At 35.6% G+C, this 27,151-nt stretch overlaps 2 protein-coding genes and 1 long non-coding RNA gene across 6 annotated transcripts in view; 2 read left to right on the top strand and 1 right to left on the bottom strand.

Moving 5' to 3' along the window:
* The window catches only part of LOC141387456 (uncharacterized), a 102,450-nt gene that overhangs the window by 52,777 nt on the left and 22,522 nt on the right, over positions 1-27,151 (bottom strand). The window lies entirely within an intron of this gene.
* Positions 5,119-27,151, top strand: part of LOC141387454 (persulfide dioxygenase ETHE1, mitochondrial) — a 48,371-nt gene continuing 26,338 nt past the window's right edge. For 3 of the 4 annotated variants that reach the window (XM_073957187.1, XM_073957188.1, XM_073957186.1), the window contains exon 1: positions 5,119-6,269. The gene's annotated coding sequence lies outside the window, so the exon portion shown is untranslated. The remainder of the gene's footprint in view (positions 6,270-27,151) is intronic. The other variant, XM_073957190.1, reaches the window with a different exon arrangement.
* sprt (PDZ domain-containing protein sprite) overlaps positions 6,226-27,151 on the top strand; it is a 49,856-nt gene continuing 28,930 nt past the window's right edge. Inside the window, exon 1 of the mRNA XM_073957184.1 lies at positions 6,226-6,269. The gene's annotated coding sequence lies outside the window, so the exon portion shown is untranslated. The remainder of the gene's footprint in view (positions 6,270-27,151) is intronic.

Here is a 27,151-nt window from a genome sequence, read left to right on the forward strand (position 1 = left end):
ACTATTGTTGGATATGACGAAAACAATTGTTGCAATTAACAAAAAAGACTACATGCGGGATATCTAACATATCTTTACAATACATATTATGCTCTTCGAATATTGTTGGATCAATCATATTTTTTTCTCTGCGTGTACATTTGGTAAGGAAATTATTATAAAATATTTTAAATTTTGCTATTATTATGGTTGCCGGCTTTAGGACCACAAAAGCACAGGTGGGCCTATAGTCGGCATAGGTGTGGAAAACATGAAGTTTCTCGATTATTATTAGCTCAACTTTGCTTAAAATTGAGAATAATGTTAAGTAAGTACTCTAAAGTCAGTTTAAAAACGATTTTTGCATAAAAACAATTATGAAAGTATCAATCAGCTGTGCTGACTGAGATATATCCTCAGACTCTGACCAAAACTATACATAACTATAACCGTTTGCTTCAAAATAGATGGAATTTGTAGGTATCGTAATGTGGAGCTATACCAAATCACTGCCAATCATGTTATAATGGGGTTATATTACATCTTTCCTTTTGTTATTTTTTGGATTTAACGAACAAATTTTCTGGTTATCATAAAGTTAAAAGTGAACATTAAATTTGATGGAGGACATTTGTACCATTACCGTTTAATGTGAAATTTATATTTTAAAGCCTCCATTATCTGAGGAAGTACGGACTTACTCTGAAAGAAAATTGTACCGTTGTAATGGGACCGTGAAAACAACCTCCTTCAAACTGCATTTTCCCAAATTTGGTGATGGAGGTACACGAAGGACGGAACCGATATAGTCAATATTCCAATGGGTTACGTCTTTGGGCATTTCATGTGAGCATAAATGCTGAGGGTATAACTATGTTTATCGAGATTCAATCCAATACAATGCATAGTTTGACATTATAGTCCGTTATAATTCGTCTACTGTTGGTGCAATAATTTTTGATGGGGTTTCTAAAGTCGGTCACTTAAGAATGTCATTAAGCTAATTAATTTATTTAAGATAAATATCTGTATTTTGTTACATATTTGACTCAATATGAATGGAAATATGTATTGTCAGTGTAAAAACTGTTTACTTTTTAAATAAAAATTACGATTTTTATCAAATAAAGAAGTAATTACCGACTATAGGGACATGACATGGCCGACTATTGGATATAGTGGCAGAATATTGGCACAAAGAAATTTTTTTTTAATTTAATTTTCACAAATATAAGAAAAAAATAATTAAAAATGTGCTACACTACACAAAATTTCAAGCCATATCAACCTGATTGCAATAAAATTGGACACTTTCACTCGGAATGATTGAAAATAAGAAAATGCTTAAGAAGCCGACTATTGGTACACTTACACTTACCCTACTTCAAAATTGGCTAGAATTATGCTTTTTTCCACATCATGAATACGAGGGGCACTAAAAAACCTTCTGGCCTAGGCAACACGCAGTGTCGTCACTCGTCATTGGAAAGTTTGACAGTTTTTAGCCTAAGCGTACTTAGGACATTTTGACATGCGACTATGTGTTGGGTTGTTTTCAGTGGCTTGATTGAGACACCTCTAAAATATGGTTTTTGAACGCTTTCACAGCATCTTCTGGCGACGAAAATCGTTGACCACTAGGGTTTTGGGTTTTCCCGGTTTTTATCATTCCCGGAAACGGGAATCATAAAATCGTCATTCCCGGGAAATTTAAAAATAGGAGATTGGATCAATACAACAATACGTCTGACGTTTCTAGGGGCTTTTTGAGTTTTTGAGCTAATTTCTTAGGAAGTATGGATTTGCCCCGAAAAATGTGTACCGTTTAAACTAGGGTCGCACACAAAAAATGTTGCCAAACATTTAAAAGAGAGAGTGTGGGATATTTCTCCCTTCGACGGTTATCTTACGTACTACCTACCCTATGTATTTGGTACCGGCAGGCTTTTTCTGAGATTTTGGGCCTTTACCTCAGGAAGAGTGGACTTGCCCTCCCAAAAAAAGTTGCGCTGTCGTAACTCGGACTTCAAGTAGAGCTTTTTGGAAAGAATTTCAAAACGATTTGAGATGAGCTGATAAACTGCACTTTTCCAAAATTTTGTGTTGGAGGTACCCGAAGGGCTGGGCCGATATAGTCCATATTCCAACCTGATACATGACTAGATGAAATAATACAATGTGCAAAATTTTGACCAATAAGAAACTTCCTGCGGGAGCTTTTCAGACATTATCTAAGGAAGGGCAGACTTGCCCCCTACAAAATTTGTAACGTCGTAAAGGGGGCCGTAAAGACAAACTGCTAAAAAATTCAAATCGATCCGAGAGGAGCTCTTAAAGTTCACCTTTTCCGAATTTGGTATGGAACCCGTTCTATGCCTGGAACTAATATTACCATATGCAAAATTATGACCGATTCGGTTACTCCCTTCGAGAGTTGCGTACGAAACGCACCATTTTAGTGATTGATAATTGTTGAACTTTTGTAGGGAAGGTACCGGAAGTAGTGGACCACTAATATGGTCCATCATCGCACTTAAACTAAGTTTGAAAAAAATCTCGAATGCCTAATTTTTAAACTGATTGGTGCCTTTGCTCGAGAGTTATCGTGCGTACCAGCCAGCCAGCCGGACTCCTTTAGCTCAATGGCTGAGGGTATAAAAATGGGACTTTAAAATAGAAAATATTCTTTCGGACTTAAATGGAACAGAATAAAAATCTGTCGTTAAAGTCCATGTTTTTGGTGCGGCTGTTATAACTTTTTCCCTGATAACACTTTTGTAGATTAAAGTTATTTCCAAATCTTTTGTAATTTATTGATTCTGTAAAATCTAGTCGAATTCTGATTTATTCAATATTAGCTGCGATTAGTGTAAAAAGATATTACCCGGGAAATATGATTAAAACCATAAAACCGAGAATTCTCTGGAATTCCAGTGCGTGATTTCCCTACCCAAAACCCTATTGACCACGCATTTTTTTCTTGCTGTGCTGCAATGAAATGAAGTCATTGAATACCCAGTTTTTGAAAAAGGGTGATTTTTTTAAGAATATAATATGTTTCGCCTATTACTCAGGATCTGGAAAGCTGACAATCTCTACTTTCCAAAAATGCATTTGGTATTTCATTGTAGAAAATTTAAGAAAAGTTTTTTCCAAAAAAAGGTGTTTTAAAAAAGCCGATTTTTTAAGAATATAATATGTTTTCGCCTATTACTCAGGATCTAAAAAGGATACGCCTAAATGGATGGTACTGTTCGAAAGCTGACGATCTCTCCTTTAGCATTTCATTGTAGAAAATTTGATAAAAAAACAATATTTTGAAAAAGGGCGATTTTTTAAGAATATGATATGTTTTATTTGGATGCCACCGTGGTGCAATGGTATGCACACCTACCTTGCATGCTGAAGGTCGTGGGTTCGATTCCCCGGCCAAACAACATCAAATTTTCAACGGTGGCAAAATACACCCCAGTAATGTTGGCGACATTTCCTGAGTATTTCAGCCATGTAAAACTTCTCTACAAGTGGTGTCTTAAGACACGCCGTTCGGACTCGGCAATGAATCGGGGTGCACTCATTGATATGAGAGAAGTCTCCCTTGTCCCATATGGGATGTTTGTGGAGCAATTAATCTGCGAAGTATTATGATTGTTAACGCCGTTGTACTTAGCAACTGCGAGCTACGGATTTCAAAACATCAAAAACGCGCATTTTTAACGCAGATAAAAAAGCAAACATGTATCATTTTTATTTCTTATACATTTAGTTGCATTTTTGAGGAACAATGTATGAGCGTGCAACTGAAATATTTTGACGAAGTTTAAACAACACAAAGCAAATGACGATACGGAAGTCAGCCCTTATTTTTTTACTTCGTGTGTCCATAATAAAATTACTAGTTATTCGATTGTTCGTAGAATAACTAGTCATTCAGTGCCACATGCCCAATAATGAGTTAGTAATGGGAAGCTTAGGAAATAATATGATGTACAACGTTTGGACCAAATCGGTTTCTCCCTCCGAGGTTTATCTTACGTACTACTCAGTTTTGTTGGTGCCGACAGGTTTGTTTGGAGTTATTGGGTCATTATCTCAGAAGGCAAGAAGAACTTTTTAGAAAAAAAAAAATCGAACGTGCAATTTTCCCAAATTTTGTGTGTGAGGTACCCGAAGGACGGGACTATAGTCCAACTTGATACATGACTAGATGAATTTATACCATCTGTAAAGTTTAGATCAATTAGAAACTCCTTGCGGATTTGCAAAATTTTAGTTGGTGCCGTCAAGGTTTCAGGCAGCTTTTAGGCCATTATTTCGGGATGTTTATACTTCCCGTACCATCGCAAAGAGGACTGCAAGGACAACCTGCTAAAAATGTTAAAAACTATCCGAGCGGAGCTCTAAACTTCCCTTTTTATCTGCAATGAGAATATATCTACACTACAAAATGTACATTTGTAACTCTCATATCCTGATCCTGGTGATTTGTTATACCGACCTAATATAAAAACTTATTATTTTTTGTGAGTAACCCCCTGTTTTTGTAACTTATTTTTGTTCGTTCGTCTATTTTCGTAATAATTTAGGCATCCATAGCTCAGCCCACAAATGACATACATACTTAATTTTTCGTAGATGAGTTCCATATATAGTTAAGAATTCCTCATTTAAAAATCAGCGCTTTTCATTTGCGCTAAGGCGAGTAAATCGATCTACAAAATTTGAAATTTCGTGTGAGAAGAATAAAAAATTTTACAAAAACTGGGGGTAAGAAAATATCACACTGTCTCCAATATTTGTCATTGGAGAGTGCGAGAGAATTAAATGCTATGCATTTCGTCTCATCACATGTCTACAGAGGTTACTCTAATAACGCAAAACCCAGGGAAATATCATTGCGTCGCGTTTATTAAGTTTATGTTTATTTTACGCTTGAGTAGACGATGCAGCTCAACAGCGAGAGAGTGAGTAGTGCTTAGACGGTTGCTTCATTCATATTATCAACCTACCACCCAAACAAACAACCCAACTAGCTCTGATGTAGCTAGCTAGCTACCAGACCAAAGCAAATCACCGTCCTTCCACCATTCATTCATTCGTTTGCTTGTTCAGTTGTTTCCAATTCTAGAGCCAAGTTTCAGTTTGAATTTGTCTAGCAACGAGAAACGTTTGTTGATCATTGAGAAGCGGAACGACGGTGGTGCGCCTGCGTTATCGTACAGTTCCTGTTCAAATTGTTTTGAGTGAACAAAGCGCGTGTCGTTCTCTACTCGATTCGAATAGTGGAGCAGATTCTTATAAGCGGAAAAATTACAAACAGTTTTGTTGCAAAATAAAACGACATTTTTGAAAATTGAAAAAAAAAATAAATAAAAACGAAAGAAAAACTCCGATTCATTTGCGAATATTGAAAGTAAAAATTCCTCAATAATAGTGAATAAATGGCAATTAAACTTTTTAATAATCCACACAACGAGAGCTGCCTAGTTATTGTTAATAGAGAATAAATGAATAAAAAAGAAGTGGTTAATTATTGTTATTGCTGCACAATTGCTTTGTACCTATTTGAAAGTGTTTAAGCAGAATGCAAAAACAAAAACAACAACACAAACAAAAGAAGCAAAAATAATTACATGTTGTTTTGTTTGTTATTCTTGGCCAAATGGACTGCCTATTGACGGACATTGATAATTTATTTTGCCTGCCATCAACTTCAACAGTAATAAAATAAAACAAAAACATTCCAATATCCAAAGTTTATAAACAATTGCAACAACAACTATTTGCAAAAAAAAAAATTGAAAAAAAAAACATTGTGTTTCACACATTCACTGCAAAATTGCAAATTAAAATTCCAGCCACCGATTGACTGGCTTTGAATTGTCAGTCTACTTGTTTTTGAATTGTCTGGTGTTGCCGCCCGCCCGCCTTTGTTGATACGCTACCAGCTATCCACAATTCAGCAGCAGTTCATCTGCTGTCGTCTCCTGAACGTTTAGATTTATTCTCAGCAAAATCACCATTGTTTGGTGTCAACCCAGCGACCGACCGACCGAACTCATTGACACAGTTTTATTTCTACGCCCTGAGAGGCAGATCAACAGAACAAAAGCCACAAAATAGACCGTAAAAACTCCGTGAAATCATTCAAAGGATTTATGAATGTATTCAACCATCCATCCCGCAGCATCATTATCGGCAACACCATCACTGAAATAGCAACAACATAATTAACGACAAAATATTTAACGACACTTTGAAATTCTATCCGTTTGAATTACAAAATTGTGGTAAGTGGAAATTTAAGATTTTTATTTGATCATTTTGTAACAATAATGCCGCCAAACGCGAGCTAAGTGAGTACCGACCGGATTCATGTCTATGACATGCTTAATGGTAATCATTTCAGTCAGTCGTATGGGGAATTAACCGGATCAAATTAAATAAGAATGTGTGTTTTATAACAAAACAAAAACAACACCAACAATGGTTGGTAATGAATGCGAGCGAATGTACACAAGGAGGCGATGTATCCATCCATCATTCCTTATTGGAATTAGACCAATTTACACTTGTTGTCGTCTGCTTGGAAAATAAACAGAGCAGCAAATCTATGTTGACGACAAAGAAACTTCTTCGACATGACATCTTTATTTATGATGTCCTCTTTCGGCATCTTTGATTATCACAAAGCTATGGGTTTGAAAATAAATGGAATATTCGTATATCGTATGTCTTCGATCGTTTTGAAATTTCTTGCAGCAGGCCCTCACGGCCCCTATTACGATGGTACTTCCTGCAATAATGGCTACACTTCTACATACACCTCTCGCACTTAAGTTTTTAGTTGTCGTGGTTGTTTTTTTTATAAAACGTTATAATTTTATGATCCCTACTTGTTTCTGTGCCTCATCGAAATAATGGTTTTAGACCTCAAGTATATTTGGATGAAATCCAGCACCTCCTCCACAAAAGTGGATCAACCCTACCTCACAAAAGTCTCTCAGCACTATAATTGTTCCACAAACATCCCAGGGAGACTTCTCTCATATCAATGAGTGCACCCCGATTCATATTAGCTCAATGATATGGGACCTAGTGTTTATCGCCGAGTCCGAACGGCGTGTCTAAGACACCACTTGCAGAGAAGTTTTACAAGGCTGAAATACTCAGGAAAAATGTCGCCAACATTACTTACTTTACTTAATTGGCCCATTACAGAACATTTGTTCCATAGACCGAACTAAGAAAAGATCTCCATTCCTCTCTGTTTTTCGCTTGACTTTTTGGAATACCGCGCCTTTTCATTTCTTCATCCACTTGTATGCTCCATCGAGGCTTAGGCCTGCCGATTCTGCGTGCACCGCTATGTGGCATGTATTCATATGCCTTTTTAGCGGGTTCATCATCGCTCATTCTCATGATATGGCCTAGCCAACGCAATCGTTGCATCTCGATACGTTTAACTATATTCATGTCTTTGTATAGTTTATATAGCTCGTGGTTCATACGACGTAGATATTCACCGTCAACGGAAATCGGTCGCCAACATTACTGAGGGGTATTTTGCCACCGTTGAAAAATGTTTGATGTTGCCTGGCCGGGGAATCGAACCCACGATTCTCTCTCAGTACTATTGATGAAATTTTGCCGGTCCTCTTTATAACCGCATGATGTTTTCCTTGCGCAACTCCATTCTTCGTGACAAAAAGTTTTTTCATCCGAAAGCTCTACAAATCCTAAGGTGGCTAACTGAAATGGTTTTTTGCATGATAATAATCACAAGTTATGAATGGACCAAAATGGACCGACATATTTAGGTCAATTCTTTCAGGTACATCCTTTGCAAAAATTAAACACTTGTACGTTTTAATCCAAATCAAATTTATTAGCAAATTGCCCGCATTTATTCGGAACGCCTACAATCGTTAAGATAAATAACCCAAAAGTTTCTATATTTTTGTCGACAAGTTCAAACCTCCTAAAATAGATCACTTGTCGATATTGGCAGAACCGACTGATAGTTTGTATACTAGAGTGGGGCGATTTGAACACCATCACGGGCGCCTGGAGTTTCTGATTCTTGGGATTGTACTGAGCAAAAAAGTCAACTAGACCATATGTCTACGGTGAAAATCGAGCCCCCGGATTTTGACTTGAAGTTTTTTTTCAAGGATTTTTGGATATTTTGGCATATAACAACCAAACCACTGAGATTTTCGATCCAACACAAAGACAACAATTGTAGCCAAGACAATAATAAAGAACTCTCTAGTACATCGCAAAAGCATTGGAACGCTCCTTCAGGTAGTTATGGCCTCGAGAAGGTGCACATTTTTCGGAAAATATCGATAAACGACACTGTGCTACAAAATGGAACTCAAAGTCAGTGGGTGGAAAATTTATTTTGGAGATGAAAACCCTTGGTGAGTGTACTGAGAACCCAAAAGGAAATTTTCACCATAGGCAAAGTTTCCGAGATATTGCGTGATTAATGGTTTAATTTTAGCCCCTTAATTTGTGATCAAATAGCTTTATATCTCTCTAAAGCGTTATTGTAGCTTCATTTTGACATTACATGTCTTCAGTCAAATCGAATGGTGAATCTTTCTGTAGAATATTTCATCCCTCTAACTCAATTCCTTTCATGTCCTTTTCGTCCTTTATTTTTTGAACCGTAGTAAAAGTACCACAAGGCGAGATTTTACAGCATCCAAATATTCTACAAAAATGTTGTTCAGAAGATTTTAGATACGGTTCTCATTGATGACCAATCGATATTTCCCCGTTTTCATGGTCTTTTTTGACATTTTACCGGTTTTTGTTCAGAAAACTATGTTTTGTTTTTATGTATATTCGTTATTGGTCTGTGGTGCTTCTGAAATACTTACCATAAATAGCACTTGTAATGACTAACACGTTAATAACAAATTTTATTGGAGGACAGGTCCGGTTATCTAAATTTTTGAACCGGATATTCTGATATTAAAACCGATTTTGGAACCGGTTTTAAGTAACCGATTAACCGAATATGTATATCATTAGAAAGCTAATAAAATGGTCAACCAAATGACAGCAAGTAGCTGATTACAACTTTGTTGGTTCCGATGCTAGAACAAAAAAACCGCGTTCTTAAACCGATTTTGATGTAAAATATCACTGGGTTCTTTTTGGCGATGAAAGTCGATAAATCCAAAACTATAATGTTTTTTGTTTTGTTCAATATATTGAAAAGCTTCGTAACCGACAAAGTTGTAATCAGCTACTTGCTGTTATTTGATTGACCATTTTATTAGCTTTCTAATGATATACATATTCGGTTAATCGGTTACTTAAAACCGGTTCCAAAATCGGTTTTAATATCAGAATATCCGGTTCAAAAATTTAGATAACCGGATCTGTCCTCCAATAAAATTTGTTATTAACGTGTTAGTCATTACAAGTGCTATTTATGGTAAGTATTTCAGAAGCACCACAGACCAATAACGAATATACATAAAAACAAAACATAGTTTTCTCAACAAAAACCGGTAAAATGTCAAAAAAGACCATGAAAACGGGGAAATATGGATTGGTCATCAATGAGAACCGTATCTAAAATCTTCTGAACAACATTTTTGTAGAATATTTGGATGCTGTAAAATCTCGCCTTGTGGTACTTTTACTACGGTTCAAAAAATAAAGGACGAAAAGGACATGAAAGGAATTGAGTTAGAGGGATGAAATATTCTACAAAAAGATTCACCATTCGATTTGACTGAAGACATGTAATGTCAAAATGAAGCTACAATAACGCTTTAGAGAGATGTAAAGCTATTTGATCACAAATTAAGGGGCCAAAATTAAACCATTATTCACGCAATATCTCGGAAACTTGGCCTATGGTGAAAATTTTCTTTTGGGTTCTCAGTACGCTCACCAAGGGCTTTCATCTCTAAAATAAATTTTCCACCCACTGACTTTGAGTTCCATTTTGTAGCACAGTGTCGTTTATCGATATTTTCCGAAAAATGTGCACCTTCTCGAGGCCGTAACTACCTGAAGGAGCATTCCAATGCTTTTGCGATGTACTAGAGAGTTCTTTATTATTGTCTTGGCTACAATTGTTGTCTTTGTGTTGGATCGAAAATCTCAGTGGTTTGGTTGTTATATGCCAAAATATCCAAAAAATCCTAGAAAAAAAACTTTAAGTCAAAATCCGGGGGCTCGATTTTCACCGTAGACATATGGTCTAGTTGACTTTTTTGCTCAGTACAATCCCAAAAATCAGAATCTCCAGGCGCCCGATAACACTTTTTTCCTTCCATACAAATCGCCCCGGCCTATTGTATACCCTCAGCCTTTAGGCTACAGAGGGTATATACACTTTCATAATCGAAATAAAGGTTTTAGACCCCCATTATGTTTCGACGAAATCAGTTTCAGACAATTTGGAGTCGATTAAGCCATGTTCCTCCGTCTGTCTGGCTGGCTAGAACGCACGATAACACTCGAACGAATCCAAAATGTAATATTTTGTCCAATCTAAGATTAAGTTCGAAAATTTCGGTTCACTCCCCACAAAAGTTCAAATTTTTTGGCTAATATGGTACGATAACTACCGAAGGGAGTAACCGATTTGGTCATACTTTGCATATCGTATATTTTTACCAGACAAATATCTGGGTCGAATATGGAGAGGAGAGTACAGTACTCTAGTTTAGGTATCCGTTCTCTTTTTTTTAATTTCTCTATTTGTCCTATATTTTCATGGGCGTACTCCCTATTTTTGGTCTGTTTTATAAATACATGTCGCTCAACTCAAAAAATGCGTTTCCTGAGTTAGCATTTTCTATTTTTTCTACGACTTCTACTTTATCTAGTGTTGATATCTCAAAAATTCGACGAGTTACAGCTCATTTAACGCGAGTTTCGCATAATTCAACACAACCGTTTTTTTGAGGTTATGAAGTACTAAAACACTTCAAATCATGCTTGATCTTGCAAAGAAATTTAGCACTGATATCTGGCTAGCTGTTTGCAAAATATGATCCAAGTAGTTATTTTAGTTTTTGTGCAATAATCTTTTTAATTTGGCATGACAAATTTCAATCACCAATTTAAATCGGGTTTTTCTCGAAACCCGATTTTTTGAGATGTGTCACTCTTTGAGTAAATGAGCGATGTGAACATGTGAATATGTACCTTGGCAATCCAATGAAATGAATAAACCATAGGCTGAAACAGGTCTTCTTGTGCCGTTAGAAGACCTCCAACAGTCTTCTTTTGTCTATAGATGTCCATATAAAACCACAATAGGTTTTTCTATTGTCTTTAGAAGAGTTGCATAGGTTTTCCTTTGTCTTTAGAAGACCTCTCTAAGTTACTTTTTGTCTTTATAAGACCTCCCAAGTTCTTATGTTGCCTATAGAAAACCACCAGAGGTCTTCTGTCTTTAGAAGACCCCCAAAAGTCTTCTGTAGACTTTAAAAGACCCTCAAAGGACTTTTGTTGCCTTTAGAAGACAACCGAAGGTCTTTTGTTGTTTTAAGAAGACCTTTTAGGTCTTCTGTTGGCTTTCGAAGACCTTCAAAGGTCTTCAGTTGCCTTTAGAATACCTCCAAAAGTCTTCTGTTGTCTTTAGAAGACCTCCAAAAATTCTCTGTGTTCTTTAGAAGACCTTTAAAGGTCTTCTGTTGGCTTTAGAAGACCTCCAAAAATTCTCTGTGTTCTTTAGAAGACCTCTAAAGATTTTCTGTCCTACTTTTTGATCTGTAACTTTTTACACATTTGTATATGTACTCTATTTTCATTCAAAAATATTGGTCACCGCAACTTTATCGGTCCACTCCTTCGAGTACTTTTCACACAAAATTTCAGTTCAGTGCAATTTAAGACCTCTTTTTGAAAGGTTTTGATTTTTTTTTGAATCCGGTCGTGCTCGAGGCCCATATTACGACGGTACAAATTTTAGGGGCAAGTCCATACTTCCTGTAAAAATGGCAACAAAGCTATTAAAACCTCTACTATGTGTGTTATATTTTGAATAGAGCAACAAGTTTGGTCCAAAATTTGGATCTCGTAACATTTTGTCCAAACTTAGTTCAAGTTCGAAAACGGCCATATCGCTCCCCTCTTTTGGGTACCTCCCTAACAAATGTTCAACATTCTCGTTTAAGTGCACTTTAAGGTCTGTTCGAAGATCCTTTAAATTATACGGTGACCATCTCAAATGGTGGGTGGGTGCGATGATATCGATCGGAAGGAATGACTTAAAAATAAAATCCAATTCCAAAATGGACAATGCGATCCACTCCTGCAAGTACCTCCTCCGAAACACCTTTGGGCTTTAATCCAAATCCAAATTTTTGTCGGCAAGTTCAAATACTCAATAAGGGCTACAAAATTCTGAAAACCGCTAAATTCTAAAATGTTGGGGAAGAATTTTGGTTGTGTAGATCGTTTTCGATTTGACCATAGATGAAAGGTTTAATTCACATAGACTGAGGGTATATCTCTGTCGGCAAATCCGGCTGATACTTTTTTCTTGTTACTCGATACTTTTTCATAAAAGACGTTTATTTTTGCCGGTATACGAAACTCAGGTATGACTTGGAGTGCCTTTGGTTGTTGCAAAGCATGGGGATTTAAACATCGCCGAAAAAATTGATTTTCTTTCCCGGGATGAAACCGCATATTACAAATGGAACAACGTCCTTTTTTTATTAAAAATGACTTAATCACCTTCTTTATTTTGTGTGGTAAATTCAATTCATCGTTTTGGTTAATTATTTTTAATTCTTTTACTTGGCACACTGGAAAAAGTGCAGCAGCAGCCAGCAACTGGCCATCCAACCATCCATCACACGCAATATTTGGTAAGCTTGAATGCCATTTTTTGAACTAAATATTTCGCTGCCGGCATTTATTTGTTAATGACTTTGTAAAGAAAGTTGCCAAAAGGAAGGCGGCAGTCAACGAACGGAACAAAATAGAAAATTCACTTTTTCTAATTATTCTGAAATGCCAACAAAAATCGTTATTTAGGGCCATTTGGAGTTGTGTGTGAAAACCAGTTTTAGTTTCTTTCACAAATTAGCTGTTTGCTATAAAGATCAATGATAAATGGTAATAAATAATACTAAATGATGGTTAAATAATAATAGGGTGTAATGATTCAAACAATTAAACAAATTTATTTTTGCATGATTAAAAGAAAATTTCAATGAAACATTTTAAATCTCACATGGATGTATGTGTGGTTATTTAAGGAACTCCGTTAATGGCAAATTCAAAAGAATTTATCTTATAAATTATATTTGTTTTGTCTAACAACTTTAGCCGTTGCACTCTAATGTTTGATATTTATTGTTGATGGATGCCAAAAAATAAATGTTTTACTTCCCCACTTAAGTTTATTGTTGTCTGTCTATTGGAATCAACCTTTTCAATAACGGAAATGTCAATACGTTCATATTTTTTGTAGCTTAGTTTTTAGGTGCGTTCGTACTTATCAAACAAAAAGTGCAAAATATAATTTTTTGTTGATATAACAAATTTGGAAAATAATTATTGTATTCAAACAAATTCACCCACTTGACAATACAAAGCTAACAAGTGTTTGTTACCTTTGCCAATTAATTGTGTTCGCCGGACAAATTTCACTTTTGCTTATTTTTTTGCTTGTTCATTCTGCAGTTGCTGCCTGCCAAGTAGGTGATTAGTTATTTTGTTTTCGGTAAACACATTTTCACACAAATAATAAAAAAATATTAGGTTCAAATATTATGTAATATAAATCAACAAAGAACCACCACAAGTAAACAATAACACCCGACGAAACTAGAGATCCGCATAACTTTCTTAAATTGCAACAAAAGTCAACAACATTTCCCAACGCCAGCCAACTCCCCCCCTCGCCAATCACATTATTCATGGGCTAGACAATAAAATCCATAAATTAATAACAAAATGGCATCAGGTGGCCGTGGTGTGGTGGTAACTAAAGCGATGACAACAATGTCGAAATTTGAATATATCGTGGATCAATCGATCTTGGTGGCTCTCCTCGGCTATCTCAACGGGTCATTTTTGTTTTTGACTTCAAAAGAAAAAGCAGACACAAAAATGAAATCTGAATAGGTGAAAGATGTTCAACCGTTGACATTATGTAATCGAACAAAAAACAAAATTTAACTCGTAAACATTTCAGCCGATTAATCAGCCAAGAATTAAAGAGAAGAGGAAAAAAAGAAAATACATTTGGCTGCTATTGTTTTAATATTAATAAATAAATGCCGGTTTGTTGTGTAGCGGTGAATCAGTCGGGTGGGTACTTAAAATAAGCGGAATGAATCTATAATGAATTAAAATTAACACCTTTGGGGGTTTAAAAAAGTAAAAGGCTTTAAGAAAACCAATTATAAATTTTCTTATTAAAAAATAGAGGCTTGAAACAATTGTTCCGGAAATAGACAATCATTTAACAAAATATTGAAAATATTATTTATTAATTATAGAAAATGAAAATTAATTAAAGGCAACGTACAAGAGAAAGTTGAAGAAAAACTTTGGGAGATTTCATTAAATATGAAAATGTTTTCTAAAAATGTGGAAAGTAAAGGAAATTATTCACAAATTTTCCTTTAAGGGGTTATCCCTAGTTGTGCAGAACAAAAAACTCATTTTTCGTGATTTTTTTCATAGAATCAATCTACAAATTTTTTTTTAAAGTTCTTTCTTTTATACTACATTTGGAATTTTTGGTGTTGGAAAATAATGGCTATCTGCGAAATTCCTTTTTTTGTAAAAGTGTTTGCGGTGTCAACGATAGCTGGAAAACGGATGGGCCGATCATCGTATATGTATTTTTGTAAGCGTTGTAAGAACCTAATAATCTTGTCTTTAAGCGAAAAAAATTTAAAAAAATTTTGAATTGTCAAAATCAAAATTTCGATTTTAACGAAAAAAATTGATTGTTTTTTGTAAAAAAAATCGGGCAAAAAAATCTGTCTAGCTTAAAGACAAGCTTTTTATGTATTTAATTAGCTCACCAAACTATATGAAGTTCGGTAAATTCATTTTCAAGCTATTGTTGGCACCGACTTAAAAAATGTCGTTTCGAGATTTGCGGCATACTCTATACTACCTGTACTTCAAAATAAGCCAATATTTTTAATTTTTTGAAAGTGGCAAGTACGGTACCACCTTAAAGATATTTACTCTGATCCAGAACCTGAAAGAAAGAGTCTACTTTTTTCTAAATTCTGAAAAAATGGAAAATATTGTCTGTCATTCGCATAAGCTTTGGAGAGAAAATCTTGTTATGCACAAAATGTCCAAGAAATATTGCATAATTTTGTTGCATAACGCTGTTATCCACAACATTTTCTATAGAAAAAATTGTTATCCACAACATTTTCTATAAGAAATATTTTTATCGACAAAATTTGGAAAATATGGAAAATATCGATATCCCCAACATTTTCTATAGAAAATATTGTTATCCACAACATTTTCTATAAAAAATATTTTTATCCACAACATTTTCCATGGAAAATAGTTTTATCCCCAATATTTTCTATGGAAAATATCGCTACCCACAACATTTTCTATAGAAAACATTGTTATCCACAACATTTTCTATAGAAAACATTGTTATCCACAACATTTTCTATAGAAAAAATTTTTATCCACAACATTTTCTATATAAAACATTGTTATCCACAACATTTTCTATAGAAAACATTGTTATCCACAGCATTTTCTATTGAAAACATTGTTATCCACAACATTTTCTATTGAAAACATTGTTATCCACAACATTTTCTATAGAAAACATTGTTATCCACAGCATTTTCTATAGAAAACATTGTTATCCGCAACATTTTCAATAGAAAACATTGTTATCCACAACATTTTCTATAGAAAACATTGTTATCCACAACATTTTCTACGGAAAATATTGTTATCCACAACATTTTCTATGGAAAATATTGTTATCCACAACATTTTCTATGGAAAATATTGTTATCCACAACATATTCTATGAAAAATATTGTTATCCACAACATTTGCTATGGAAAATATTGTTATCCACAACATTTTCTATGGAAAATATTGTTATCCACAACATTTTCTATGGAAAATATTGTTATCCACAACATTTTCTATGGAAAATATTGTTATCCACAACATTTTCTATGGAAAATATTGTTATCCACAACATATTCTATGGAAAATATTGTTATCCACAACATTTTCTATGGAAAATATTGTTATCCACAACATGTTCTATAAAAAATATTTTTATCCACAACTTTTTCTATGGAATATATTGTTATCCACAACATTTTCTATAAAAAATATTTTTATCCACAACATTTTCTATGGAAAATATTCGTATCCATAACATTTTCTATAGAAAACATTGCTATCCACAACATTTTCTATAGAAAACATTGTTATCCACAACATTTTCTATAGAAAACATTGTTATCCACAAAGTTTTTCTATAAGAAATAATGTTATCAAAACATTTTCTATAGAAAATATTGTTATAAACAAAATTTTCTGTAGCCAGCTCCTCATAACTCTCCTCGTTGCTTTTTCAATTGAAAATAACAAAAACAAGTGTTTGACAGATCATTTTTTTAACTGACACACATTTGACTACAAAGCAGCAATTGTCTCACACGGCGGCTAAGACTTGTTGTTGCCACATAAATGGGGGGTGGGGGAGAGGTGATTTACTGAGCCAAGTTTCTTGTGGTTATAACATCTGATTTCTTGCATGGCTAAATAGTAGGCAGCATAAAATCCAGAGTGAGAAATACTGAAATGGATCACAGAGCACACATTCACCATCACCTGTAGGGGGCGCAGAAAGGTATTGTTTTGGTTCCGCATCGTTTGTTAGGTATTTTGATGTTGTTACTTTGTTTTGTTTTTGACGGTGATTCCCAAACATTTTTAATTGCTTTCTTCCAAACACAACAACAATAGCCAGCAGCTCTCAATGGAAATACACCTGAAGAATATAATCCATTCATTCATTCATTCATTCATTTGTTCATTAAGGGGGACACATATGAATTACACACACCCACCCCAAGTGGTAAGCAGCTGGAAGTACACGGTCTTCTGAGTTCAGAGAGCTTCAATTCACCTTACAAATGGTGTCGTTAATCAAATAATAAACTTCGTAATTACATTAATTGTTGTTGTTATCTTTGTTGCATGGAAACAAACATAGCGACAAACTGCGATAGTTGTATTGACAGATATACAGGGTGTTTCTCTCTCCACAGAGCAAACAAAATAAAGCAACAGTGGCAGTAACTGAAATAAATGTAAATTCAACAAAACAACAACAATTAACTGAGATGCAAAACAACATTGAATGTCAAACAAGAAAAGAACGGAAACTGATCAAAGTGCATAAACTTCTGACAGCAAGCAATCCCAACAAAATACAGTGAGTGATACACACAGCAACGAAAACAACAACAACAACTGCGGTATTCAAACAAGTATTGAAATAAACAAAAACAAGTGAAATATTGTTCAAATACCTACTTTGTTTGTTGTTTACACGAAATGTAAGTGAATGAAACTGTCGGACGACAAGTGGTTTATTTTGGCCTATAAACCAGGTTTCTTCCCACCTCTTAGAGCTGCTGACATGCGTATCATTGTAGCCAGCCAGCGACTTCATAAAACTTTTGTTTATTTTCAAAATTGTTTCTTTTAACATTTGTTTATTTCTCTTTTGTAAATATTGTGACATTTTATGGTCGCATTCACAATAATAAGATAATATTTGCCAAAGAAGTTATAAAGTTACACAGCAACGCTTGGCTATGCCATGGGATTCTTATATTTTCAACTCAAATAATGTTTAAGAACGCCGGAAATTTTCAGGTATTTCAAATGTTTTAAAAATGTTTAAGCAAATGGTACCACTAAGCACACAAAATACCGTTGGTACGTAACTTTACCAAGGGCGCATAATATTTTTGACAGGCAGTTAAACCCCTTAGCACTTTAAGAGTACTTCAAAACTTCGGAAATCATATTAGTTCACTCCTTCGGGTACATTCAACACAAAAGTTCAAAATGGTACCCACGAACACTATCGACTTCGTCTTGAATAGTTTTTATTTTCCTGCGGTATGTTGTACTCGAGGACCATATTACGGCGGTACACATTTTCGGGCCAAATTACATATTTCCTGATATCTCCCTCACAAAGATTCAACGTTTTTGCTTAAGTGCAGTTTACGGACTATTCTATCCTTCTTTCAAAAAGGGTCTTTAGAAGCACCCTTTGTTTCAAAAAATGGTGTATAGAAGCAACCTTTCTATCAGAAAGGGTCTATAGAAGCACCCTTTTTTCAGAAAGGGTCCATAGAAGCACCTCTTCTTACAGAAAGGATCTATAGAACTACACTTTCTTTGAGACAGGGCCTATAGAACTACACTTTCTCTAAGAAAGGGTCCATAGAACCGCCCTTTTTTGAGAAAGGGTCTTTTGAGGCACACCTTCCTTTGAGAAAGGATCCATAGAAGCGCCCTTTCTTTGATTAAGGGTTCATCGAATCACTCTTTCTTTGAGAAAGGATCTTTAGAAGAACACCTTTCTTTGAGAAAGGGTCTTTAGAAGAACACCTTTCTTTGAGAAAGGGTCTTTAGAAGCACACCTTTCTTTGAGAAAGGGTCTTTAGAAGCACACCTTTCTTTGAGAAAGGGTCTTTAGAAGCACACCTTTCTTTGAGAAAGGATCCATAGAAGCACTCTTTCTTTGAGAAAGGATCTTTAGAAGCACATCTTTCTTTGAGAAAGGATCCATAGAAGCACCCTTTCTTTGATAAAGGGTCTATATAAGCGCCCTTTCTTTGATAAAGGGTCTATATAAGCACACAAACTTTTTTCTGACAAAGGATCTATATAAGCACCCTTTCTTTCAGAAAGGATATATAAAAGCCTCCTTTCTTTCAAAAAGGATCCATAGAAGCACCCTTTCTTTCAAAAAGGATCCATAGAAGCACCCTTTCTTTCAAAAAGGATAAATAGAAGCACCCTTTCTTTCAAAAAGGATCCATAGAAGCACCCTTTATTTCAAAAAGGATCCATAGAAGCACCCTTTCTTTCAAAAAGGATCCATAGAAGCACCCTTTCTTTCAAAAAGGATCCATAGAAGCACCCTTTCTTTCAAAAAGGATCCATAGAAGCACCCTTTCTTTCAAAAAGGATCCATAGAAGCACCCTTTCTTTCAAAAAGGATCCATAGAAGCACCCTTTCTTTCAAAAAGGATCCATAGAAGCACCCTTTCTTTCAAAAAGGATCCATAGAAGCACCCTTTCTTTCAAAAAGGATCCATAGAAGCACCCTTTCTTTCAAAAAGGATCCATAGAAGCACCCTTTCTTTCAAAAAGGATCCATAGAAGCACCCTTTCTTTCAAAAAGGATCCATAGAAGCACCCTTTCTTTCAAAAAGGATCCATAGAAGCACCCTTTCTTTCAAAAAGGATCCATAGAAGCACCCTTTATTTCAAAAAGGATCCATAGAAGCACCCTTTCTTTCAAAAAGGATCCATAGAAGCACCCTTTCTTTCAAAAAGGATCCATAGAAGCGCCCTTTCTTTCAAAAAGGATCCATAGAAGCACCCTTTCTTTCAAAAAGGATCCATAGAAGCACCCTTTCTTTCAAAAAGGATCCATAGAAGCACCCTTTCTTTCAAAAAGGATCCATAGAAGCACCCTTTCTTTCAAAAAGGATCCATAGAAGCACCCTTTCTTTCAAAAAGGATCCATAGAAGCACCCTTTCTTTCAAAAAGGATCCATAGAAGCACCCTTTCTTTCAAAAAGGATCCATAGAAGCACCCTTTATTTCAAAAAGGATCCATAGAAGCACCCTTTCTTTCAAAAAGGATCCATAGAAGCACCCTTTCTTTAAAAAAGGATCCATAGAAGCACCCTTTCTTTCAAAAAGGATCCATAGAAGCACCCTTTCTTTCAAAAAGGATCCATAGAAGCACCCTTTCTTTCAAAAAGGATCCATAGAAGCACCCTTTCTTTCAAAAAGGATCCATAGAAGCACCCTTTCTTTCAAAAAGGATCCATAGAAGCACCCTTTCTTTCAAAAAGGATCCATAGAAGCACCCTTTCTTTCAAAAAGGATCCATAGAAGCACCCTTTCTTTCAAAAAGGATCCATAGAAGCACCCTTTCTTTCAAAAAGGATCCATAGAAGCACCCTTTCTTTCAAAAAGGATCCATAGAAGCACCCTTTCTTTCAAAAAGGATCCATAGAAGCACCCTTTCTTTCAAAAAGGATCCATAGAAGCACCCTTTCTTTCAAAAAGGATCCATAGAAGCACCCTTTCTTTCAAAAAGGATCCATAGAAGCACCCTTTCTTTCAAAAAGGATCCATAGAAGCACCCTTTCTTTCAAAAAGGATCCATAGAAGCACCCTTTATTTCAAAAAGGATCCATAGAAGCACCCTTTCTTTCAAAAAGGATCCATAGAAGCACCCTTTCTTTCAAAAAGGATCCATAGAAGCACCCTTTCTTTCAAAAAGGATCCATAGAAGCACCCTTTCTTTCAAAAAGGATCCATAGAAGCACCCTTTCTTTCAAAAAGGATCCATAGAAGCACCCTTTCTTTCAAAAAGGATCCATAGAAGCACCCTTTCTTTCAAAAAGGATCCATAGAAGCACCCTTTATTTCAAAAAGGATCCATAGAAGCACCCTTTCTTTCAAAAAGGATCCATAGAAGCACCCTTTATTTCAAAAAGGATCCATAGAAGCACCCTTTCTTTCAAAAAGGATCCATAGAAGCACCCTTTATTTCAAAAAGGATCCATAGAAGCACCCTTTCTTTCAAAAAGGATCCATAGAAGCACCCTTTATTTCAAAAAGGATCCATAGAAGCACCCTTTCTTTCAAAAAGGATCCATAGAAGCACCCTTTATTTCAAAAAGGATCCATAGAAGCACCCTTTCTTTCAAAAAGGATCCATAGAAGCACCCTTTCTTTCAAAAAGGATCCATAGAAGCACCCTTTATTTCAAAAAGGATCCATAGAAGCACCCTTTCTTTAAATAAGGATCCATAGAAGCACCCTTTCTTTCAAAAAGGATCCATAGAAGCACCCTTTCTTTCAAAAAGGATCCATAGAAGCACCCTTTCTTTCAAAAAGGATCCATAGAAGCACCCTTTCTTTCAAAAAGGATCCATAGAAGCACCCTTTATTTCAAAAAGGATCCATAGAAGCACCCTTTATTTCAAAAAGGATCCATAGAAGCACCCTTTCTTTCAAAAAGGATCCATAGAAGCAAACTTTCTTTCAAAAAGGCTCCATAGAAGCTCCCTTTCTTTCAAAAAGGATCCATAGAAGCACCCTTTATTTCAAAAAGGATCCATAGAAGCACCCTTTCTTTCAAAAAGGATCCATAGAAGCACCCTTTCTTTCAAAAAGGATAAATAGAAGCACCCTTTCTTTCAAAAAGGATCCATAGAAGCACCCTTTCTTTCAAAAAGGATCCATAGAAGCACCCTTTCTTTAAAAAAGGATCCATAGAAGCACCCTTTCTTTCAAAAAGGATCCATAGAAGCACCCTTTCTTTCAAAAAGGATCCATAGAAGCACCCTTTCTTTAAAAAAGGATCCATAGAAGCACCCTTTCTTTAAAAAAGGATCCATAGAAGCACCCTTTCTCTGAGAAAGGGTCTATAGAAGCACACTTTCTCTGAGATTTATGCGACTCTTAACTTTAAAGATTTTTTTAAGAATGTCCCCCCAAATATTCCAATTACTGCTTCCATGTTTTTCCAAGTACATAGCTACATAATTAAACATGCTTAAGCGATTTATTTGCCCCGTTACACCCTATGTTGCATAACAACACTTCATTTAACAAAGTCATAAAAAGAAGTTATTCTCGTTCTTAAAAACCCCCATTTCCTAAAAATAGAATTTTGTCTCCTCTGCTGTAACCCATTTTTATATCCCGTTTGCCACACCAAAAACTTGTTGGAGATGGCGGCTGGCTAGTTGTCACTTACATTGCGTTTTTAATGGCCATGGCAGCGGGAACTGTAAATAGGAAGACAAATTTTAATGAACCAAATTGTCAAAACACAGTTTAACAACAACGGTTGCAGTTAAACAAACAACAACAACATGATACGCACAATAAACCAAAACAAAAAAGAAGTCTTGCCAGATTTTTATTTGTTGGTTTATTAGGAAGTGATTTCTAACTGTGACTTCAGTTGATACATTCGGGTAAATAACTATGTCAAACAAGTGCGGGTTTTGCTATTTGGAACGGGACAAGTCGTATGATGGCTGTTTGATGTTCCTGATAAGTTCATTTATTGGATAAATAACTTGTTTAATAATGAGCTCAAGCTTAATTGAGTTATTTGGTCAATTCGAACTGTTTTACGATAAAGAATGAAAGAAACAAACGGCTTCAGTTCGACAGCTGCCATCATCAATACATATTTCAGGCGATTTAGTGAAAGCTTATGCTTCAAATACTCCCCATTTTCCCAACACTTTAATTTATTTTCGGTATTTCCGCAAAATAATTTGAGTTCCAAACTAAGCAACACTCACTGTTTACCCACCTAATTACCCTTTCATAGCAAATTCCTCAAGAATAAATTTATGAATGTTAAGACATTTTTACGGTAAAAAGTTGCAAGGCCCTTGACGCCGGAAGAGTGATGTCAATCAAGATTAAGAATGTTATTCCTCTGTTAAAAAATTCATTGAATGCATTTCTGCTGCTTCCCACACTTCGGGCAAATTCAACCCTCCTAGTACCTCCCTCATCCACCTCCTTCATTCTCTCAAGTATGGCACTTTAAGGAAATTAAAAATAGTTCATCAAGTAACCCATTAAAGTGGGGAATAAACACGAATGAAAGGGTTCTTTGTTCTTCAGCTATTTCATGCTCTGTTAAATTCTGTAATGGGAACAACATTTCGTAGGGAAAAAAACTTGGAGTTCAACAACATGACTTGACAACTGACAAATATCCCTCTTCTCATAAAATATTCCCGCGATTGCATTCGTGTTTCCTCAACGTAATGTTGGTGGTTGTGGTGTATAAATTATGGAAGAAATTCATTTAATTTTCCATTGTTTCCCCTTATTTGCTTTCCACAAAATTGACTAAAGTAGGTGGTAAAAGAAAATAATAAAATACACAAATATTGGAGAGAACAATTTGTCTTGCTACAGGTCAAGACGTGGCTTCAAATTTCAGGAAAAATTTTCAAGTAAAAGACAAAAAAAAAATACACAATTGCCAAGGGTTCGTTCCCGTTGTATGTACACACATTGTCAGATCAAGAAGCTGTTTAAAATCTGGAACTTTAAATTAATATTCTTGTTCGAGTTCTTAACTTTTCAAAAGTATGTGAGTCTCCTCCTCACAGCCACTGCATGTGCAAATTCATGCATCGCATTTGGTTTGGTTGCATACCTCAACAGCATATCCAATCCCACTCATTCACACATTTTCCATATTTATTTGCATAAAGGCATTTTTAAAAAAACAAAACGCCACAACAAAACAAAAGTATGAATCATGCGTGCCAACTGAGCGAATATCGAAGTTCAACCTATAAAATATGGAAAACGAGAAGCTACGCTTTTAGATAGATTGCCATAGATCGTGGTGTTGTGACTGGCAAACCCAAATACGCCTTTGCAAATTCTTAAATTAATTGATCATTGTTTTTTTTTCTGTTTTGATGAAAAGTGTTGTGATGTAAATATGTGTGACTATGGAAGATGCTGGCATCCGATGAACCTTATATTCTACTCATACCCTTAAAATAAGGAAGTCACACAGGTAGAGAATGAATTAATCTTGACCTTTTCATTGAAATGTTGACCTTGTCCTTCAGTACGAACCAGTGTCGGATTTGAATGAATTTTTAGCCTAAATAACCCAATCGTCCGAATCGTCGTCCTTACGGCCCAAACATTAATTTTAGCGGACTCAAGGTCCAATTTCACTTTGCGCGTTATGACCACCCAAATTAAATACGACACAATGCCCAATTTTTATGTATAAAAGTAGGGTCCGTTGCGTTGCAGGCCTTCGGCGGGGATTTAAATCTTTCACCCTTGGACAGACAAAAACAAGATGGCTACGGCTATGGAACCTACAAGATCTTATAGATCTTATAATCAGCTTTAAATAAAATTTCACCCTTTATGGCCGGCATTGTGACTGTTATAATGCTGCAAAACCAATTTGGGCCTTTTCTCTGGGCGCCACAAAGACCAGTACGGTCTTGTAATTTTCTAGGTTCATGTTATGAAGTTTGTCATACTCATTTCAAATACCAAATTTTGGCCAATACGTTCATTGATTATCAATCAGCCACCATTCACGGAATGACATTTCCTTCTGAATATTTTAGATTCTGTAGTTTAGTTCACAAGATTTCGAAATTTGGTACCTGTGAGGGTGGTAATGAATTTGGCTATGTACATTATTAAGTTTATTACCAAAAATGTCCATATTAACATTATAATAAAACCCATATTTTTGGTCGATCGGTTCCACGAAAACAGTTACCGCACGGAAAGAAATTTCTAAAGTGCATTTAAATATTTCCTTGTTTGTTAGGAATACGAATGATTTCTCCAGGTTAAAATAAGCGAACAACGCTATGAATTATATGTGCTTTTAATGTCAGGCTATTTTCTTGCTATTTTCATACCCTCAGCCTAACCAGGGTAATAATGGTTTTAGACCCCAAGTATGTTTGGACGAAATCCGTTGCATACAACATAGAGTCGATTTAGTCTGTATGTCTGTCAGTCTGGCTGGTGCTTAAGATAAATCTTAAACGCATCAATCAATTCTGTCCAAAGTTTCCCAATAGTAATATTTTGTCCAAACCCACTGCTTCGGTTACCTACCCCACAAAAGTTCAAAAATGTTCACTATCATTTTGGGCACGATAATTCTCGAAGGGAGTAGCCAATTTGGTCTATACCTAACACATCGTAATATTTCTTGCATATACCCGGTCGAACTCCTTCAGATACCCCCCACACAAGATTTTAAAATTGTTCACATAAGTACAGTTTAAGATCAGTTTTCGGATCGTTATGAAATTTTGGACAACCGTTCTCGCCGCCCAGAGGAAAGTCGATTCTGTTATAATGGCCCAAAAACTAAAAAAACACTTCCAGCTCCAACTAAAATTACTGATGAGTATGGGTTTACAAGAACGCAAACACGCATTTGAAGTTATGGCATCTGGTCAAAGATTATTCCAAGTCAATCCGGTGCATCGGAAATGCCGTATCAAAATCGCTGGCCGGCCACACTTGGGTGCAGACAAATGAACCTTGTTGACCTCTTACAAAGCAATAGGCCGGTTTGTGGCAAGGTATGCGGATCCTGTATTCAAACCTGCAGGAATGCTGACCTGAGAACTGCAACAGGGTGCCTTTTATGACATCTTCATGACGATTTTACCGGTACATCATCATAAAAAATGTTGTCGGTACAATACCTGTCATAATCTAGTGGACAAGCTTTCCCCCACCCGACACGTAGGGACAGATGATGATGTAATAGATGTCAAACGACATAAACGAGAACCTCTATATCAACGAGCCTATCAGGGAGGTTTGGATAGCATTCATACTGATGCAGTTGAGAAGTCAATACAATGATACAATGTCAATGCCGTACTCGAGGACCACCGCCCATTCATCGCAGCAGAGAAACTCCAGCTGCCAAGCAAAAACGAGAGGTTTTAGCCCAATAAAGAACCGGTTCTATCGTCCGCTTCCATTAATTTGTATTGGGCCCGAACACATGACCTGCATGTTGTTCACTTAATTGCAGTTTAACCGCGTGACACACGCTGTAGTGTAGTTCACTTAAGTGCAGTTTAAGGCCTGTTCGAGAACCGTTTTCAATTTTTTTCCGAAAGTAGTCCTTGTGGTCACGTTTACAGCGATATAATATTTTAGTGGGCACTCCAGGTTTTTTGACATAATGACCCAAAAGCCATATAAATTTCTACGTTGTCCAACTGAATTGGTAGGTGGAGACGATAGATAACTAATGAAAGCAGTGACTGACATTAGTCTGCGTGATTATGGTTACAACTGTATAGTTTGTTACATACAACCAGACATAAAAAATATGGAACTAAAATTACAGATTGGCATTACAACTATGAGTTCCAAAATTAGATTCAGTTCCAAGATTGTCATTCCTTCAGGTACCTCCTCCGCAAAAGTTCAACACTTTTATGTTGTAATGCAGCTTAAGGCCACGTCGTTCGTTGGGATGATGACTACAACAATATATGTATATGAGATATAGGCCCCGAAATTTTCGAATATTACACGCAGTGAAAAAAATATGATTGATCCAACAATATTCGAAAAGCAAAATATGTATTGTAAGATTCCGCATGTAGTATTGTGAGTCCAACAATAGTTTTTGTTAATTACAACAATTGTTGTTGTCATATCCAACAATAGTTTTTGTCTTCTGGACAATATTTTTCTCTTTTCTTCGACAATTTTATTCTCTTCTCTCTGTATTCGATGCCGTGGTGAAAAAAAAAATTTGGTGATTTTTTTTGTATGAGTTCCCCCTTATCTTTTTTTTATTTTATCTTTGTTCTTTTTTATGTACACCATGAGATTCTTGTTTTCATTTGTTTCTTCTTTGTGATTTGGTAGTTGAGTTACACCACAGTGTTTTTGGTCGTAATTTGTGTGTTCTTTTCATATTTGTTGTTGTTATATGGCATTCTTTATGTTGGGGTTGATGCTTGGAAGAGGATGAGCGCAATGGAGTAGCTATGTTTCTTCATTCAATTTCTTGTCTTTTTAGTTAGACCTGGCAAAACCTGAATATGTGTAGTGTTTGTTAATGCTCCTAATATTATACGTGACATTTATACCAAAGTGTATATGAGAATTATATACGATCAAATCAAAAATTTCAGTAAGGGGGTTTCTAGGCTGACAATAGTTTTTGTAAAAATTCTAGATTAAGATAGTTCCTACCACAGGTATTACCGATAATTCTTACAATATTGAGGAATTTTGCAAGTTGTTTTTGATGGTATTTTTGGATTTGCAATTGCAATGCTTGAACAAAACAAATGAATTGTTGGAACAA

The sequence above is a fragment of the Musca autumnalis genome, unplaced genomic scaffold (assembly GCF_047663935.1).
Source record: "Musca autumnalis isolate F117 unplaced genomic scaffold, ASM4766393v1 scaffold_5, whole genome shotgun sequence".
Lineage (NCBI taxonomy): Eukaryota > Metazoa > Arthropoda > Insecta > Diptera > Muscidae > Musca > Musca autumnalis.